Raw genomic sequence first — 15746 nt, forward strand, 5'->3', positions numbered from 1 at the left:
GAAGCCTTTGGAATTTCATCATTGGCAGCTGCCAAGTAACTCCATAGCAACCAAAAAGAGTACCCTAGCAACCGTTTAGCAAAACGTATATCTCTGCATCAAAACATAGTATAGAGATGGGACTTGGCTCTTTTGACTAAATCATGGTAAACTATGGTAAATCATCCTAGAATCATAGTAAATCATACTAAACCATGGTAAATCATGGTATACTATAGTAAATCATAGTAAACTATGGTAAATCGTGGTAAATCATGGTAAACTATGGTAAATCATGCTAGAATCATAGTAAATCATACTTGAACATGGTAAATCATGGTAAACTATGGTAAATCATGGTAAACTATGGTAAATCATGGTAAACTATGATAAATCATGGTAAACTATGATAAATCATGCTACAATCAGTAAATCATACTTGAACATGGTATATCATGGTATACTATAGTAAATCATGGTAAACTATGGTAAATCGTGGTAAATCATGGTAAACTATGGTAAATCATGGTAAACTATGGTAAATCATGCTAGAATCAGTAAATCATACTTCAACATGGTAAATCATGGTATACTATAGTAAATCATGGTAAACTATGGTAAATCATGGTAAACTATGGTAAATCATGGTAAACTATGATAAATCATGCTAGAATCAGTAAATCATACTTGAACATGGTAAATCATGGTATACTATAGTAAATCGTGGTAAATCGTGGTAAACTATGGTAAATCATGGTAAACTATGGTAAATCGTGGTAAATCATGGTAAACTATGGTAAATCATGGTAAACTATGGTAAATCATGGTAAACTATGGTAAATCATGGTAAACTATGATAAATCATGCTAGAATCAGTAAATCATACTTCAACATGGTAAATCATGGTATACTATAGTAAATCGTGGTAAATCGTGGTAAACTATGGTAAATCATGGTAAACTATGGTAAATCATGGTAAACTATGGTAAATCATGGTAAACTATGGTAAATCATGGTAAACTATGATAAATCATGCTAGAATCAGTAAATCATACTTCAACATGGTAAATCATGGTATACTATAGTAAATCGTGGTAAATCGTGGTAAACTATGGTAAATCATGGTAAACTATGGTAAATCATGCTAGAATCATAGTAAATCATACTTGAACATGGTAAATCATGGTATACTATAGTAAATCATGGTAAATCATGGTAAACTATGGTAAATCATGGTAAACTATGATAAATCATGCTAAAATCAGTAAATCATACTTGAACATGGTATATCATGGTATACTATAGTAAATCATGGTAAACTATCGTAAATCGTGGTAAATCATGGTAAACTATGGTAAATCATGGTAAACTATGGTAAATCATGCTAGAATCAGTAAATCATACTGGAACATGGTAAATCATGGTATACTATAGTAAATCATGGTAAACTATAGTAAATTGTGGTAAATCATGTTAAACTATGGTAAATCATGGTAAACTATGGTAAATCATGCTAGAATCAGTAAATCATACTTGAACATGGTAAATCATGGTATACTATAGTAAATCGTGGTAAATCATGGTAGAATCATAGTAAATCATACTTGAACATGGTAAATCATGGTATACTATAGTAAATCTGGTAAACTATGGTAAATTGTGGTAAATCATGGTAAACTATGGTAAATCATGGTAAACCATGCTAGCAACATGGTAAAACAAGCTAGCATCATGCTAGCTACATGCTAATCATGCTAACATGATGCTAGCATGATGCTAATAATGCTAGCATGATGCTAGCAACATGCTAATAATGCTAGCATGATACTAGCTACATGCTAATCATGCTAGCTTCTTGCTACAAACATGCTAGCAAACGTGCTATTCATGTTAGCATCTTGTTAAAAAATGCTAGCATCATGCTAACAACATGCTAATCATGCTAGCTACATTCACGTTAGCTTTTGCTAAAAACATGCTAGCATGATGCTAGCAACATGCTAATCATATTAGCACCATGATAGCAACATGCTAGCATTATGTTAGTCACATGCTTATAATGCTAGCATGATGATAATTTTGTTAGAATCTTGCTAAAAACTAGCTAAACGCACTTTAGCAACCGAGTGGCGAGTTTTGCCACTGCAAGCACCACTTCACATTTTCTTCAGGAAATGTACATTCTAGTTAGTGGTGCTTGCTGAAAGCAAGGCATCACTATTGTTATTGCTCATACTTATTATTCTTATTATTATTATTATTATTCTGGACAAAGTTTGGCGCGTAACTCGCCCCGCACCGTTTGTCTCAGAGCCATGAATGAGGTGTCAAATCGACCGGCTCATTAAGGAGAGGTGTGCTATGACTTTTATAAGCGATCGGGGGTGCGGTGTTCGCCCCAGGGGCGAAAAAGCGGCCAAAAAAGTCCCATTGACTTAACATTGCGACGAACTTTGACCACACGTAGCTCTGAGCGAGGATTTCGCAGAAATGTGTGATTTGCCACATTTGAAGAGGGTGACAGGCTCTGTAAGAACATACCTCACAATGGGGTAAAAGTTGCACCCCTGGGGGGCAGGAGATGCCCAAAGTTGCCCCATTGACTTACTATGGGGAAGGAACGTCCCGTGAAACACACATGCTTTTCCTACTATGGTAAATTGCATAGGGACTTTGTATTGAACGTAGCTCTGGATCACAGTGTCATAGAGACAAGGGGGAGGGCTCATTTTACTCAGACGACCAATCAGTCTCTCAGGATCATTGTGAAGCTATCAAGCCACGCCCTAGCAACCATTTAGAGCCCCTTAGCAACAAGTTCCATAGACTTCCATTGAAAGAGTTCAAAGAGATATCTCCAGACTGAATTGTCATAGAAACATGGGGGTGGTCTCATTTGACTCGGGGCAGTAAACAGCCAATCATGAATCACCTCAACACTTCCAAGCCCCTCCCTAGCAACCATTGTCGAGCACCTTAGCAACCAAAATCCAAAGAGGGATATCTTCCATTCTGAATGTCACAGAGGCATGGGAGTTGGTTTATATCATTCATACTGACAAGAAGCCTTTGGAATTTCATCATTGGCAGCTGCCAAGTAACTCCATAGCAACCAAAGAGAGTATCCTAGCAACCGTTTAGCAAAACGTATATCTCTGCATCAAAACATAGTATAGAGATGGGACTTGGCTCTTTTGACTAAATCATGGTAAACTATGGTAAATCAACCTTGAATCATAGTAAATCATACTAAAACATGGTAAATCATGGTATACTATAGTAAATCATAGTACACTATGGTAAATCGTGGTAAATCATGGTAAACTATGGTAAATCATGCTAAAATCATAGTAAATCATACTTGAACATGGTAAATCATGGTATACTATAGTAAATCATGGTAAACTATGGTAAATCATGGTAAACTATGGTAAATCATGGTAAACTATGGTAAATCATGCTAGAATCAGTAAATCATAATTGAACATGGTATATCATGGTATACTATAGTAAATCATGGTATACTATAGTAAATCATGGTAAACTATGGTAAATCGTGGTAAATCGTGGTAAACTATGGTAAATCATGGTAAACTATGGTAAATCATGCTAGAATCAGTAAATCATACTTGAACATGGTAAATCATGGTATACTATAGTAAATCATGGTAAACTATAGTAAATCGTGGTAAATCATGGTAAACTATGGTAAATCATGCTAGAATCATAGTAAATCATACTTGAACATGGTAAATCATGGTATACTATAGTAAATCATGGTAAACTATGGTAAATCATGCTAAAATCAGTAAATCAGACTTGAACATGGTAAATCATGGTATACTATAGTAAATCATGGTAAACTATGCTAAATCGTGGTAAATCATGGTAAACTATAGTAAATCATGGTAAACTATGGTAAATTATGCTAGAATCAGTAAATCATACTTGAACATGGTAAATCATAGTATACTATAGTAAATCATGGTAAACTATGGTAAATGATCCTAGAATCATAGTAAATCATACTAAAACATGGTAAATCATGGTATACTATAGTAAATCATTGTAAACTATGGTAAATCGTGGTAAATCATGGTATACTATAGTGAATCATGGTAAACTATGGTAAATCATGGTAAACTATGATAAATCATGCTAGAATCAGTAAATCATACTGGAACATGGTAAATCATGGCATACTATAGTAAATCATGGTAAAGTATGGTAAATCGTGGTAAATCATGGTAAACTATGGTAAATCATGCTAGAATCAGTAAATCATATTTGAACATGGTAAATCATGGTATACTATAGTAAATCATGGTAAACTATGGTAAATCGTGGTAAATAATGGTAAACTATGGTAAATCATGGTAAACTACGGTAAATCATGCTAGAATCAGTAAATCATACTTGAACATGGTAAATCATGGTAAACTATGGTAAATCGTGGTGAACTATGGTAAATCATGGTAAACTATGGTAAATCGTGGTGAACTATGGTAAATCATGGTAAACTATGGTAAATCATGGTAAACTATGATAAATCATGCTAGAATCATAGTAAATCATACTTGAACATGGTAAATCGTGGTATACTATAGTAAATCATGGTAAACTATGGTAAATCATGGTAAATCATGCTAGAATCAGTAAATCATACTTGAACATGGTAAATCGTGGTATACTATAGTAAATCATGGTAAACTATAGTGAATCATGGTAAATCATGGTAACTATGATAAATCATGCTAGAATCAGTAAATTATACTAGAACATGGTAAATTGTGGTATACTATAGTAAATCATGGTAAACTATGGTAAATCATGCTAGAATCAGTAAATCATACTTGAACATGGTAAATCATGGTATACTATAATAAATCATGGTAAACTATGGTAAATCGTGGTAAATCATGGTAAACTATGATAAATCATGCTAGAATCAGTAAATCATACTTGAACATGGTAAATCCTGGTATACTATAGTAAATTATGGTAAACTATGGTAAATCGTGGTAAATCATGGTAAACTATGGTAAGTCATGCTTGAATCAGTAAATCATACTTGAACATGGTAAATCATGGCATACTATAGTAAATCATGGTAAACTATAGTAAATCGTGGTAAATCATGGTAAACTATGGTAAACACCTTAGCAACTGCCTAGCAACCACACTGAATACCCTAGCAACCACTTAGCAACGCCCTAGCAACCACCCAGAATACCTTGGAAACCTCCCAGAACACCATAGCAACCACCTAGTAAAACCCTAGCAACCGAGTGGCGAGTTTTGCCACTGCAAGCACCACTTCACATTTTCTTCAGGAAATGTACATTCTAGTGTTGTGATTACTATTCACCTAGACAAAACTTTGGCGCGTAACTCGCCCCACACCGTTTGTCACAGACCCCTGAATGAGGTGTCAAATCGACCGGTTTATTGAGGAGAGGTGTGCTATGACTTTTATAAGCGATCGGGTGTAAGATGTTCGTCTGGCGGGCGAAAAATTAGCCGAAAAATGTCCCATAGACTTAACATAGGCACAAAATTTGCAAAATAATATCTTTGGCTCAGAAGGTCATAGAGCCTTGGGGTTGGGCTCTTTTTATTCATCCTATCAAGCAGCCAATAAGTAGTGACATAACAACTTCATAGCCACGCCCTAGAAACCAGTTACAGGCCCCTAGCAACCACTGAACAACATTTACAAGCCATATCTCAGCAACAAAACATTGTAAAAACACAGAGTTGGGCATTTTTTGACCCAGACCTGCAAATACTCTTTATATATTACCCCACAAACTGTATAAATAAACCTTAGCAACCATTTGGAGTACCCTAGCAACCGTACAAACACATGAATGAGCTATATCTCAGCACCAGAACATCGTATAGACATGGGGGTGTGCTTGTTTGTTTCGGTTGGGAAACCAGTCTGTAAATATCACCATGGTAACTGTGTATTCACACCCTAGCAACCGTTTAGAGCCACCTAGCAACCATATTGCAACATATAGAAGCCATATTTCAGCTCCACAACATGGTACAGACATGGTTGTTGGCTCGTATGCAATCATGTACAACACCCTAGCAACCGAGTGGCGAGTTTTGCCACTGCAAGCACCACTTCACATTTTCTTCAGGAAATGTACATTCTAGTTAGTGGTGCTTGCTGAAAGCAAGGCATCACTATTGTTATTGCTCATACTTATTATTCTTATTATTAGTGGTGCTTGCTGAAAGCAAGGCATCACTATTGTTATTGCTCATACTTATTATTCTTATTAGTGGTGCTTGCTGAAAGCAAGGCATCACTATTGTTATTGCTCATACTTATTAGTGGTGCTTGCTGAAAGCAAGGCATCACTATTGTTATTGCTCATACTTATTATTATTATTATTCTTCTTTTTATTATTCCACACAAAGTTTGGCGCGTAACTCGTCCCGCACCGTTTGTCACAGATCCATGAATGAGGTGTCAAATCGACCGGCTCATTAAGGAGAGGTGTGCTATGACTTTTATAAGCGATCGGGGGTGCGGTGTTCGCCCCAGGGGCGAAAAAGCGTCCGAAAAATCCCATAGACTTAACATTGCGACGAACTTTGACCACACGTAGCTCTGAGCGAGGATTTCGCAGAAACGTGTGATTTGCCACATTTGAAGAGGCTGACAGGCTCTGTAAGAACATACCTCTCAATGGGGTAAAAGTTGCACCCCTGGGGGGCAGGAGATGCCCAAAGTTGCCCCTTTGACTTACTATGGGGAAGGAACGTCCCGTGAAACACACATGCTTTTCCTACTATGGTAAATTGCATAGGGACTTTGTATTGAACGTAGCTCTGGATCACAGTGTCATAGAGACAAGGGGGAGGGCTCATTTTACTCAGACGACCAATCAGTCTCTCAGGATCATTGTGAAGCTATCAAGCCACGCCCTAGCAACCATTTAGAGCCCCTTAGCAACAAGTTCCATAGACTTCCATTGAAAGAGTTCAAAGAGATATCTCCAGACTGAATTGTCATAGAAACATGGGGGTGGTCTCATTTGACTCGGGGCAGCAAACAGCCAATCATGAATCACCTAAACACTTCCAAGCCCCTCCCTAGCAACCATTGTCGAGCACCTTAGCAACCAAAATCCAAAGAGGGATATCTTCCATTCTGAATGTCACAGAGGCATGGGAGTTGGTTTATATCATTCATACTGACAAGAAGCCTTTGGAGTTTCATGATTGGCAGCTGACAAGCCACTTCCTAGCAACCAAACAGAGTACCCTAGCAACCAAAATCCAAAGAGGGTTATCTTCCATTCTGAATGTCGCAGAGGCATGGGAGTTGGTTTATATCATTCATACTGACAAGCAGCCTTTGGAGTTTCATGATTGGCAGCTGACAAGCCACTCCCTAGCAACCAAACAGAGTACCCTAGCAACCAAAATCCAAAGAGGGATATCTTCCATTCTGAATGTCACAGAGGCATGGGAGTTGGTTTATATCATTCATAGTGACAAGAAGCCTTTGGAATTTCATCATTGGCAGCTGCCAAGTAACTCCATAGCAACCAAAAAGAGTACCCTAGCAACCGTTTAGCAAAACGTATATCTCTGCATCAAAACATAGTATAGAGATGGAACTTGGCTCTTTTGACTAAATCATGGTAAACTATGGTAAATCATCCTAGAATCATAGTAAATCATACTAAAACATGGTAAATCATGGTATACTATAGTAAATCATAGTAAACTATGGTAAATCGTGGTAAATCATGGTAAACTATGGTAAATCATCCTAGAATCATAGTAAATCATACTAAAACATGGTAAATCATGGTATACTATAGTAAATCATAGTAAACTATGGTAAATCATGGTAAATCATGGTAAACTATGGTAAATCATGGTAAACTATGGTAAATCGTGGTAAATAATGGTAAACTATGGTAAATCATGGTAAACTATGGTAAATCATGCTAGAATCAGTAAATCATACTTCAACATGGTAAATCATGGTATACTATAGTAAATCATGGTAAACTATGGTAAATCATGGTAAACTATGGTAAATCATGGTAAACTATGATAAATCATGCTAGAATCAGTAAATCATACTTGAACATGGTATATCATGGTATACTATAGTAAATCATGGTAAACTATGGTAAATCGTGGTAAATCATGGTAAACTATGGTAAATCATGGTAAACTATGGTAAATTATGGTAAACTATGGTAAATTATGGTAAATCATGGTAAACTATGGTAAATTGTGGTAAATCATGGTAAACTATGGTAAATCATGGTAAACTATGGTAAATCATGCTAGAATCAGTAAATCATACTTCAACATGGTATATTATGGTATACTATAGTAAATCATGGTAAACTATGGTAAATCATGGTAAAGTATGGTAAATCATGGTAAACTATGGTAAATCATGCTAGAATCAGTAAATCATACTTCAACATGGTAAATCATGGTATACTATAGTAAATCATGGTAAACTATGGTAAATCATGGTAAACTATGGTAAATCATGGTAAACTATGATAAATCATGCTAGAATCAGTAAATCATACTTGAACATGGTATATCATGGTATACTATAGTAAATCATGGTAAACTATGGTAAATCGTGGTAAATCATGGTAAACTATGGTAAATCATGGTAAACTATGGTAAATCATGCTAGAATCAGTAAATCATACTTCAACATGGTAAATCATGGTATACTATAGTAAATCATGGTAAACTATGGTAAATCATGGTAAATCATGGTAACTATGATAAATCATGCTAGAATCAGTAAATTATACTAGAACATGGTAAATTGTGGTATACTATAGTAAATCATGGTAAACTATGGTAAATCATGCTAGAATCAGTAAATCATACTTGAACATGGTAAATCATGGTATACTATAATAAATCATGGTAAACTATGGTAAATCGTGGTAAATCATGGTAAACTATGATAAATCATGCTAGAATCAGTAAATCATACTTGAACATGGTAAACTATGGTAAATCGTGGTAAATCATGGTAAACTATGATAAATCATGCTAGAATCAGTAAATCATACTTGAACATGGTAAATCCTGGTATACTATAGTAAATTATGGTAAACTATGGTAAATTGTGGTAAATCATGGTAAACTATGGTAAATCATGCTTGAATCAGTAAATCATACTTGAACATGGTAAATCATGGCATACTATAGTAAATCATGGTAAACTATAGTAAATCGTGGTAAATCATGGTAAACTATGGTAAACACCTTAGCAACTGCCTAGCAACCACACTGAATACCCTAGCAACCACTTAGCAACGCCCTAGCAACCACCCAGAATACCTTGGAAACCTCCCAGAACACCATAGCAACCACCTAGTAAAACCCTAGCAACCGTGCCGAATTTTGCCACTGCAAGCACCACTTCACATTTTCTTCAGGAAATGTACATTCTAGTTATTCTTATTATTATTATTATTATTCTGGACAAAGTTTGGCGCGTAACTCGCCCCGCACCGTTTGTCTCAGAGCCATGAATGAGGTGTCAAATCGACCGGCTCATTAAGGAGAGGTGTGCTATGACTTTTATAAGCGATCGGGGGTGCGGTGTTCGCCCCAGGGGCGAAAAAGCGGCCAAAAAAGTCCCATTGACTTAACATTGCGACGAACTTTGACCACACGTAGCTCTGAGCGAGGATTTCGCAGAAATGTGTGATTTGCCACATTTGAAGAGGGTGACAGGCTCTGTAAGAACATACCTCACAATGGGGTAAAAGTTGCACCCCTGGGGGGCAGGAGATGCCCAAAGTTGCCCCATTGACTTACTATGGGGAAGGAACGTCCCGTGAAACACACATGCTTTTCCTACTATGGTAAATTGCATAGGGACTTTGTATTGAACGTAGCTCTGGATCACAGTGTCATAGAGACAAGGGGGAGGGCTCATTTTACTCAGACGACCAATCAGTCTCTCAGGATCATTGTGAAGCTATCAAGCCACGCCCTAGCAACCATTTAGAGCCCCTTAGCAACAAGTTCCATAGACTTCCATTGAAAGAGTTCAAAGAGATATCTCCAGACTGAATTGTCATAGAAACATGGGGGTGGTCTCATTTGACTCGGGGCAGTAAACAGCCAATCATGAATCACCTCAACACTTCCAAGCCCCTCCCTAGCAACCATTGTCGAGCACCTTAGCAACCAAAATCCAAAGAGGGATATCTTCCATTCTGAATGTCACAGAGGCATGGGAGTTGGTTTATATCATTCATACTGACAAGAAGCCTTTGGAATTTCATCATTGGCAGCTGCCAAGTAACTCCATAGCAACCAAAGAGAGTATCCTAGCAACCGTTTAGCAAAACGTATATCTCTGCATCAAAACATAGTATAGAGATGGGACTTGGCTCTTTTGACTAAATCATGGTAAACTATGGTAAATCAACCTTGAATCATAGTAAATCATACTAAAACATGGTAAATCATGGTATACTATAGTAAATCATAGTACACTATGGTAAATCGTGGTAAATCATGGTAAACTATGGTAAATCATGCTAAAATCATAGTAAATCATACTTGAACATGGTAAATCATGGTATACTATAGTAAATCATGGTAAACTATGGTAAATCATGGTAAACTATGGTAAATCATGGTAAACTATGGTAAATCATGCTAGAATCAGTAAATCATAATTGAACATGGTATATCATGGTATACTATAGTAAATCATGGTATACTATAGTAAATCATGGTAAACTATGGTAAATCGTGGTAAATCGTGGTAAACTATGGTAAATCATGGTAAACTATGGTAAATCATGCTAGAATCAGTAAATCATACTTGAACATGGTAAATCATGGTATACTATAGTAAATCATGGTAAACTATAGTAAATCGTGGTAAATCATGGTAAACTATGGTAAATCATGCTAGAATCATAGTAAATCATACTTGAACATGGTAAATCATGGTATACTATAGTAAATCATGGTAAACTATGGTAAATCATGCTAAAATCAGTAAATCAGACTTGAACATGGTAAATCATGGTATACTATAGTAAATCATGGTAAACTATGCTAAATCGTGGTAAATCATGGTAAACTATAGTAAATCATGGTAAACTATGGTAAATTATGCTAGAATCAGTAAATCATACTTGAACATGGTAAATCATAGTATACTATAGTAAATCATGGTAAACTATGGTAAATGATCCTAGAATCATAGTAAATCATACTAAAACATGGTAAATCATGGTATACTATAGTAAATCATTGTAAACTATGGTAAATCGTGGTAAATCATGGTATACTATAGTGAATCATGGTAAACTATGGTAAATCATGGTAAACTATGATAAATCATGCTAGAATCAGTAAATCATACTGGAACATGGTAAATCATGGCATACTATAGTAAATCATGGTAAAGTATGGTAAATCGTGGTAAATCATGGTAAACTATGGTAAATCATGCTAGAATCAGTAAATCATATTTGAACATGGTAAATCATGGTATACTATAGTAAATCATGGTAAACTATGGTAAATCGTGGTAAATAATGGTAAACTATGGTAAATCATGGTAAACTACGGTAAATCATGCTAGAATCAGTAAATCATACTTGAACATGGTAAATCATGGTAAACTATGGTAAATCGTGGTGAACTATGGTAAATCATGGTAAACTATGGTAAATCGTGGTGAACTATGGTAAATCATGGTAAACTATGGTAAATCATGGTAAACTATGATAAATCATGCTAGAATCATAGTAAATCATACTTGAACATGGTAAATCGTGGTATACTATAGTAAATCATGGTAAACTATGGTAAATCATGGTAAATCATGCTAGAATCAGTAAATCATACTTGAACATGGTAAATCGTGGTATACTATAGTAAATCATGGTAAACTATAGTAAATCATGGTAAATCATGGTAACTATGATAAATCATGCTAGAATCAGTAAATTATACTAGAACATGGTAAATTGTGGTATACTATAGTAAATCATGGTAAACTATGGTAAATCATGCTAGAATCAGTAAATCATACTTGAACATGGTAAATCATGGTATACTATAATAAATCATGGTAAACTATGGTAAATCGTGGTAAATCATGGTAAACTATGATAAATCATGCTAGAATCAGTAAATCATACTTGAACATGGTAAATCCTGGTATACTATAGTAAATTATGGTAAACTATGGTAAATCGTGGTAAATCATGGTAAACTATGGTAAGTCATGCTTGAATCAGTAAATCATACTTGAACATGGTAAATCATGGCATACTATAGTAAATCATGGTAAACTATAGTAAATCGTGGTAAATCATGGTAAACTATGGTAAACACCTTAGCAACTGCCTAGCAACCACACTGAATACCCTAGCAACCACTTAGCAACGCCCTAGCAACCACCCAGAATACCTTGGAAACCTCCCAGAACACCATAGCAACCACCTAGTAAAACCCTAGCAACCGAGTGGCGAGTTTTGCCACTGCAAGCACCACTTCACATTTTCTTCAGGAAATGTACATTCTAGTTATTATTATTATTATTATTCTGGACAAAGTTTGGCGCGTAACTCGCCCCGCACCGTTTGTTTCAGAGCCATGAATGAGGTGTCAAATCGACCGGCTCATTAAGGAGAGGTGTGCTATGACTTTTATAAGCGATCGGGGGTGCGGTGTTCACCCCAGGGGCGAAAAAGCGGCCAAAAAAGTCCCATAGACTTAACATTGCAACGAACTTTGAGCACTCATAGCTCTGAGCGAGGATTTCGCAGAAACATGTAATTTGCCACATTTGAAGAGGCTGACAGGCTCTGTAGGAACATACCTCACAATGGGGTAAAAGTTGCACCCCTGGGGGGCAGGAGCGTCCCAAAGTTGCCCCATTGACTTACTATGGGGAAGGAACGCCCCGTGAAACACACATGCTTTTCCTACTATGGTAAATTGCATAGGGATTTTGTATTGAAGATAGCTCTGCATCACAGTGTCATAGAGACAAGGGGGCGGGCTCATTTTACTCAGACGACCAATCAGTCTCTCAGGATCATTGTAAAGCTATCAAGCCACGCCCTAGCAACCATTTAGAGCACCTTAGCAACAAGTCCCATAGACTTCCATTGAAAGATATCAAAGGGATATCTCCGGACTGAATTGTCATAGAAACATGGGGGTGGTCTCATTTGACTTGGGCCAGCAAACAGCCAATCATGAATCACCTCAACACTTCCTAGCCCCTCCATAGCAACCATTGTCGAACACCTTAGCAACCAAAATCCAAAGAGGGATATCTTCCATTCTGAATGTCACAGAGGCATGGGACTTGGTTTATATCATTCATAGTGACAAGAAGCCTTTGCAGTTTCATCATTGGCATCTGCCAAGCCACTCCATAGCAACAAAACAGAGTACCCTAGCAACCAAAATCCAAAGAGGTATATCTGCCATTCTGAATGTCACAGAGAAATGGGAGTTGGTTTATATCATTCATAGTGACAAGAAGCCTTTGCAGTTGTATCATTGGCAACTGCCAAGCCACTCCCTAGCAACCAAACAGAGTACCCTAGCAACCGTTTAGCAAAACGAATATCTCTGTATCAGAACATCGTATAGAGATGGGAGGTAGTTTATATCATTCATACTGACAAGCAGCCTTTGGAGTTTCATGATTTGCAGCTGCCAAGCCACTCCCTAGCAACCAAACAGAGTACCGTAGCAACCAAAATACAAAGAGGGATATCTTCCATTCTGAATGTCACAGAGGCATTGAAGTTGGTTTATATCATTTATAATGACAAGGAGCCTTTGCAGTTTCATCATTGGCAGCTGCCAAGCCACTCCCTAGCAACCAAACAGAGTACCCTAGCAACCGTTTAGCAAGATCTATATCTCTGCATCAGAACATCGTATAGAGATGGGAGTTGGTTTATATCATTCATACTGACAAGAAGCCTTTGGAGTTTCATCATTGGCAGCTGCCTAGCAACTCCATAGCAACCAAATAGAGTACCCTAGCAACCATTTTACAAGACCTACATCTCTGCATCAGAATATTGTATAGAGATGGGGGTTGGCTCATTAGTTTCGGTTGGAAAACAGTCTGTAAATATCACCATGGTAACTGTGTATTCACACCCTAGCAACAGTTTACAGCCACCTAGCAACCCTATTGCAACATATAGAAGCCATATTTTAGCTCCACAACATCGTACAGACATGGTTGTTGGCTCGTATGCAATCATGTACAACACCCTAGCAACCGAGTGGCGAGTTTTACCACTGCAAGCACCACTTCACATTTTCTTCAGGAAATGTACATTCTAGTGTTGTGATTACTATTCGCCTAGACAAAACTTCGGCGCGTAACTCGCCCCACACCGTTTGTCACAGACCCCTGAATGAGGTGTCAAATCGACCGGTTTATTGAGGAGAGGTGTGCTATGACTTTTATAAGCAATCGGGTGTAAGATGTTCGTCTGGCGGGCGAAAAATTAGCCGAAAAATGTCCCATAGACTTAACATAGGCACAAAATTTGCAAAATCATATCTTTGGCTCAGAAGGTCATAGAGCCTTGGGGTTGGGCTCTTTTGATTCATCCTATCAAGCAGCCAATAAGTAGTGACATAACAACTTCATAGCCACGCCCTAGAAACCAGTTACAGGCCCCTAACAACCATTGAACAACATTTACAAGCCATTATCTCAGAAACAAAACATTGTAAAAACACAGAGTTGGGCATTTTTTGACCCATACCTGCAAATACTCTTTAAATATTACCCCATAAACTGTATAAACAAACCTTAGCAACCATTTGGAGTACCCTAGCAACCGTACAAACACATGAATGAGCTATATCTCAGCACCAGAACATCGTATAGACATGGGGGTGTGCTTGTTTGTTTCGGTTGGGAAACCAATCTGTAAATATCATCATGGTAACTGTGTAACCACATCTTAGCAACCGTTTAAAGCTACCTAGCAACCATATTGCAACATACAGAAGCCACATTTCAGTTCCACAACATCGTACAGACATGGTTGTTGGCTCCTATGCAAACATGTACAACACCCTAGCAACCGAGTGGCGAGTTTTGCCACTGCAAGCACCACTTCACATTTTCTTCAGGAAATGTACATTCTAGTGTTGTGATTACTATTCGCCTAGACAAAACTTCGGCGCGTAACTTGCCCCACACCGTTTGTCACAGACCCCTGAATGAGGTGTCAAATCGACCGGTTTATTGAGGAGAGGTGTGCTATGACTTTTATAAGCGATCGGGTGTAAGATGTTCGTCTGGCGTGCGAAAAATTTGCCGAAAAATGTCCCATAGACTCAACATAGGCACAAAATTTGTAAAATCATATCTTTGGCTCAGAAGGTCATAGAGCCTTGGGGTTGGGCTCTTTTGATTCATCCTATCAAGCAGCTAATAAGTAGTGACATAACAACTTCATAGCCACGCCATAGCAACCAGTTACAGGCCCCTAGCAACCATTGAACAACATTTACAAGCCATATCTCAGCAACAAAACATTGTAAAAACACAGAGTTGGGCATTTTTTGACCCAGACTTGCAAATACTCTCTAAATATTACCCCATAAACTGTATAAACAAACCTTAGCAACAATTTGGAGTACCCTAGCAACCGTACAAACACATGAATGAGCTATATCTCAGCACCAGAACATCGTATAGACATGGGTGTGTGTT

Source organism: Rutilus rutilus, assembly GCF_951802725.1.
Source record: "Rutilus rutilus genome assembly, chromosome: 11".
Lineage (NCBI taxonomy): Eukaryota > Metazoa > Chordata > Actinopteri > Cypriniformes > Leuciscidae > Rutilus > Rutilus rutilus.